Source organism: Myotis brandtii, unplaced genomic scaffold (genome assembly GCF_000412655.1).
Source record: "Myotis brandtii unplaced genomic scaffold, ASM41265v1 scaffold182, whole genome shotgun sequence".
In the NCBI taxonomy this organism is placed as follows: domain Eukaryota; kingdom Metazoa; phylum Chordata; class Mammalia; order Chiroptera; family Vespertilionidae; genus Myotis; species Myotis brandtii.
In genome coordinates, this window is record NW_005356751.1 from 2,968,422 (window position 1) to 2,974,723 (window position 6,302).

General features: G+C 41.5%; 1 protein-coding gene across 2 annotated transcripts in view; it reads left to right on the forward strand.

Annotated features, from left to right (window-relative positions):
* Window positions 1–3,251: 3,251 nt before the first annotated feature.
* ATP8B4 (ATPase, class I, type 8B, member 4) overlaps window positions 3,252–6,302 on the forward strand; it is a 227,820-nt gene continuing 224,769 nt past the window's right edge. Inside the window, exon 1 of one of the 2 annotated variants that reach the window (XM_014537818.1) lies at window positions 3,252–3,304. The gene's annotated coding sequence lies outside the window, so the exon portion shown is untranslated. Of the gene's footprint in view, window positions 3,349–6,302 lie in introns of both variants that reach the window. The other variant, XM_014537819.1, reaches the window with a different exon arrangement.

Consider the following 6,302-nt stretch of genomic DNA (forward strand, 5'->3'; position numbering starts at 1 on the left):
CTACCCAGAACCTCAGAATGCGGGCTGATACATAGAATAATTAATTAAGTTAAAGTGAGATTCTACTAAATTAGGGTGGGCACTAAATCCAATGTCCATATTGGAAAGCCGTGTGAAGACATAAAGATACAGAGGAGACCCATAGGGAGAATACCATGTGACATGGAGGCAGAGAGTGGAAGATGCATCTACAAGCCAAGCAATGTCGAGGATTGTCAGCAACTACCAGGAGCTAGAAGAGAGGTGTGAATAGATTCTCCCTCAGTACTTCCAGAAGGAACCAACCGCTGCCAACACCTCGATGTCATACTTCCAGCTTCCAGAACTGTGAGGGGGTAACTTTCTGTTGTTTTAAGCCACCCAGTTTGTAGTAATTTCTTATTGCAGCCCTGGGAAACTAATACAGCATTCTTGGTATGAGTAGTTCTTCCAGGGAACAAGAAAAAGATATACATGGTCTGCCTTCAGTGATGGAAATGAGTGTGGTGGGTCACAAGTTACTCACTCTATTACTTACAAGCCTTAACCAATGTGGCTGCTTAAATCTTTCTTTCTTTCTTTCTTTCTTTCTTTCTTTCTTTCTTTCTTTCTTTCTTTCTTTCTTCCATTTTTACCAAATATCTATTTTTTTCTCACTAAACTACAATGGAAAAGTACTGAAAAACAGTCCCCAACAAGCCTTAAAATAGCCAACTTAACATAGCATTTTCCAGCTAAAATAAGCTCCTTTTGATGATTTAGTCTTTTTAGGGGCTTTGGATGTCCTTCTCGCCTGCTCCTCTCTAAGAGGGCATCTGGGTAAATGGAGAATTCATTTGATTTTGTGACAATGAGGGAGGTGGGAGCCTTGGTTCCATGCTGGGTCCTCTGAATTCTTTTTGCTCAAGTAGATAGATATCTTTAATCTGCCCCAGGCGTTACCCTTCATCAGCCACAAGGAGGCAGGAACACAGCCTCAAGGGTCTGGAGCCACCTTCCTCCTCCAGTGCTCTCTTCCTGCTCCCAGCTTTACTGGATTTGGTGCCATGTTGGACAAGGGCACCCCTTAGAACTGGAGGAAACAGACCACTAACCCGGATTTCCTAGATGACTTTACATCTTTCTGGATGGTTCTATAGTCAGCTTTTTCTTGAAGCTTAGGCCCCAAGGTAGAAAAAACCAGGAGTCTGCTGTCTGTCTCCATGGTTGCCCTTCTTTCTCTGGTCTCTGGCATGTCTTAACTCCAAGTCTCCTCCTCCTTCTTCTCTGGGAAGATACTTATGTTCCCTTCCTTTGATAGACAACCCACACTACAGCACAGCCCAGCACCTTATGCAGAGAAGAATGCATTCAGGCTGCTTTCCTCAGAGGTGGGAGACCCAAGGCAGTACTTGAACCCTTCAGGACTCAATTCCTGCCTAGCCTTGCCTGGTCTGTGTGTCACTAGGACCAAGTTATTACTTTCACTGAGATACTAGAGTGATGATGACCTCACTTCTGCTCTCCACATTCATGAATGCTGTAGGATGTGTGTTTGTGACTCAATCTAGCCTTTTGGAATGGAAATGCAGGTGACTGAAAGGGCTGCAGGTCTCTGAGGTTGGGGGGAGTAGTAACCGAGAAGAGGGGATAAAAACTATCACTGACATTTTTTTCCCTCTTGGACTGTTAGCTTATGGAACTAACAAGATCCTCTCTACTCGTCTCCTACTCATCTTTTAGGATTCAGCTTCACGTTATCCTGAGGTTTACCTTGACAGCTTCACAGTCACATAGAAAGAAGTGCTCCTTCTCCTGTAGTTCCAGAGTGTATCTGGACAGAAGGTACTTCTAGTAGAGTTCCTACCATATTGCATCACAGTGATTTATTGACAATTCATTTCCCTTCCCACTAGAACGAAAGGTTCTCACTAGGGTAGGGACCAAGTCTTGGTTACCTTGGGAGCCCCAATATCTTTTAAAGAGGTTGGTACTGAATTGGGGCTTGGAAAATAGCAATGAATGTGTGAAATGTCTTAGAGATAGTCCTGATTAGGAGCCTGAATTCCTTTGATCTTAGAGCTGCACTTTCCAAATGACATGTAAGAGGTAGGGGTTTTTCATCTATTGATGTGCAGGGCAGGCTAAAAGGGTAAAGAGATAAAGGGAAAAGTTTCTTTAAAGCCATGTGGCTCTGGCCCTTCCTTCTTGCTTGGATGACAGACTGCTAAGGAGAAAGTGGGGCTGGGGTAAATGTTAACAGATCCTGAGTATCTGGCTGGTCCTGAAGGTTTGAAGATGGCAAGAACCATCAGAGACCTGACACTGATCCAGATGCAGTTCCTTCCAGATGGACTCCTCCATTCTGGCAAATGCCACTTACTGTTGTAAGGACTTCTTATGATGTTAATCTATAAAAAAAGTAGAGCCCCCAAATATTTCCTGGATACTTATTATGTGCAAAGAAGACATTGTGCTGTCCTGATAGCAAGAGATGCATCATTTTGGGGAGTGTTCCTCTCACTGTTGCCAACAGTCTATTCCAGGATTCAGTTTTGGTTGTGGAACACTTGCCATTTGGAAACGAACTGTTAGAATGACTTTTACAACTAGGTATGCCAATTGTCTGGCTTGGGGTTAGGCTGTCTGGTTTAGAGCTAGGTCATCTAGTTTTGGAACACATGTTTCAGCATGCATTTGAAAGGGCAAGTTAAATGCAAATCACCTGGTTTGGGAGAGTTGGATTGGAGAACAAGATTCCTGGATCCTATTCTTCTCCCTTTTTTTCTGAATGTCTGCACCGAAAGGGATATTTAGGAGAGCCAGTGAGGGAAACTTGGAATTTCTTGTGAGGAGCTGGTCCCCAGAGGTGACTTTTAACACCCAGAAAACAATTTGAAACCATGTCAGTTTAATTTTAATGTAGTGGTGGATTTATATTATTTTTAGTTTACTTTTGATTCCTGAAATTTTTGTTTACTTTTGATTCCTCTATTCCTAAATCTGCATCCCTATCCAGAGCTTAACTTCTAAAACAATGTCTTCCTTCTTGCATTCTCTGATTTTCTTTTTGTTCTTTTTGCGAGTTGAGTAATAACTAAAACTCAACTGTGAGTCTTCTTATGAAGATGGAAAGTTTCACATAGGAAATGGCACCACCAGAAATGGGACAGTCGTTTATGTTGGCCAATGTAAGGAAACCTACTTTCTTACACAAAAGGTTAACTAACCAGCAGGAAGTAATTGATGAAGAGATTGTGGGAGGAGGAGTTGAATTGCTTTCTCTTGGTGAACTCCAGCCCATCACACCATGGCAAGTGCCAGATAATAAATGAAACTACAAGAGGTTAGAAAACTCTACTTCTTTTTTAGATATTAAAGACCACGAGGGTATGTATTATTTGAAAGGTTTGGTGAACCTGTTCCTGAAGGGGAAGTGAGTAGGTTTTAGTCACTGAAGGGAAGAGGGCAGGGTCGGGCAGGAATATTTTTAGTATACTTCTGTTAGCAGCACCGTGGGCTCTTGGTTCTTGAGTTTGGCAAAGAAATAATTTAGAGCCAAGAACTCTAGCACAAGAGATGTTTATTTAGCAAGCAAAGGGAAAGTACACGAGAAAGGAACAATCGAGTGGGCTGCTCAGAGATCTGCCTTGGCCTTTTAGAAAGTCTCAGAGGCAGAAGAAAGTGAGCCAGCTGGGCTGCGTGAACTCAGGAAGCAAGTTACAGAGGCATACAAAGGGCCATTGGAGAAAGAGAGCAAAGATAGGCACCTTAGGGTCCTTTATTTTAAGGTTTTTTTTTTTTAAATCTGTTTTCTAAAGGTAAGAATTTTAGGAAATCTCAGGGGAAGATCTCAATAGAATATTCACCAGCTTTCCAGTTGTGTCCTTTCAGGGTCTTGGTCTCTACTGATTGGTAGGAGTTAGGGTAGAGGGTCATTAATCACAGCTGGTCCTGATGTCAGCCATGGCATTGTTTCATCTGATTTTGCTGCTTTTCTGAACCTGGAGCTGAAACACAACTGAGGCCTAGATGTTATCTCTAGTTTGACCCAAACTCTGTGGTTAACAGACCCGAGGATTTGTTCCTAAGATTATTTGATGTTGATCAGAACCTCATTGTCCTAAGGGCTGAATGCTTAAGGGAGTGGTGGTGCAAGGGAGAAGGAGGCAGGTGAGTGAGGGTGCTGGATTGGGTCAGCCATCTGTCTCAGTTTCCCCATTCTACTTGCCAAGGAATTTTCTGAGCTTCTTACTATCCTGCCTTACTTCTGTCACCTGCTGAAACTTTTTGTACTGGTTTTCAAACAATCCCCTGGGATTTAGGAAGAATATACTAAAACTTCTATTTATTCTTATTGATCTCATTCTTTAAAACTGTCTATTTCTTTTAAAATATATTTTTTATTGATTTTTTACAGAGTGGACATTCTTTAAAACTGTCTATTTCTTTTTAAATATATTTTTTATTGATTTTTTACAGAGCGGAAGGGAGAGGGATAGAGAGTTAGAAACATCAATGAGAGAGAAACATCAATCAGCTGCCTCCTGAACACCCCCTACTGGGGATGTGCCCATAACCAAGGTACATGCCCTTGACTAGAATCAGTCCGCAGGCCAACGCTCTATTCACTGAGCCCAACCGGTCAGGGCAAAACTGTTTATTTCTTGTGTTGTCTTATAGAAAAGATATGCTTGGGTACTACTGTCCTAGAGAGAAGAGGAGAAGGCAAGTAGTTGAATCAGAATGGAAGAAACTGAAGATATAGAGTAGCTCAGATCTCAGAGGTCTTCCTTCTCTTATAAAGAAGGGAATGCGGTAGCCATTGCAGAGATTCTGTAGAGAGAGCAGGGGGGACATTGACCATGGTTAGGCAATGCGGCAGATGCTGGGTTATGTGTTATTTGTTCTTGTTCTATCACTGCACACACAATTTACTCATGCATTCATTCCTTTATTCATTTAGTGAATATCTCATTTAATTGTCACAAATAGCAAAAGGAGGTTTTATTTTTCGAATTTTACACCCAGGAAGCTAAAATTTAAGGCATTAAGTAATTTGTACAGTATTTCATCATTTATACAGCAGCAGTTCTGAAGCTTTAGTGCATAGGTGGGTTTACAACGTAGACTCCTGGGCTCCTCTCAAAGGGATGCTGCTTCAGGAGGTTCAAGCTAGCTTCTTGTCTGCTCACAGTAGGTGGATTGTTCAAGAATGTGTTTATAGAATCGGGAAATACTTTGTTCTGTCCCCCCTCTTATTGTATATGTTTAAATCATAATTTTAGGCCACAGGTACTTCTCTATCATCCAGGTTGACACCAAGGCTTGGTTTGACATTTCAGTCAGCTCAATCTTTCTTGGCATTAAAAGCAAGCAAGCAAGCAAGCAAGCAAACAATTAAAAGCACACACCCCATCAACCCTTGTAATGGCTACATTCCAGGGAATTGATGAAATCTCAATTAGGTTCATTTCATTGTAATTAAATTGAATTGACACAAAGTGATGATTCTACTGCTTGGCAGTCCCACAATCAACAGCAGAGCCACTTTCTCCTTTTATTATATAATCCCCTCATCTGCAAGTCTGACTCCTCCCAGCACTTGGTAAGTGTCTCATGAGCAGGAATCACATTTTGTTCATCTTTCTATATCTCACAAAGTTCCTAGCAGAATATCTGCATTTGTTGAGTAAAAATATGTTTAAATCCATTTCTTCCAACTGACAGGAAGAGTGGCAACTACTGCAATGTTATATTCTTGAGATTGATGAAGACCTTTGGGACTTTAAATAATGGGACAAATAAATCTGATGCTCTGTGATTTTAAGTATATAATTCTATGACACTGCAAAATTATTTTTATTTAAATACCCAAAGATCCATCTGCAAAAGATACTTGCATTTTGAAATGAATGAATATTTCAAAATAATAAGGAACCAGTGGTTGGAGCCTCTTTCTCTCTCCCTTTCTCTCTCTCCTTCTCCCATACACACACACACACATACATGTATTATGAAAGCTTTGTGCATGAGATAAGCATGAGCATCATTGTGTGATGAGCCTTTCTCTATCCTTTCTACTTGCTTCTCCCATTAGGATTCCTTGCTCTGCCAGTGTTCTTAGTTATGAAAATACTTTGATTATATCAAGTAACTAATCCTATATAATAAAAGCCCAGTGACCAAAATGGCAGAATTACCAGAACGACCAGAGACCAGAACCACCAGAGACCAGAGAGAGCGGTTAGGGGCAATCAGGCAGGCAGGCAGAGTGCTTAGGGGCAATCAGGCAGGCAGGCAGAGTGCTTAGAGGAGATCAGGCAGGCAGAGGCAGTTAGGGG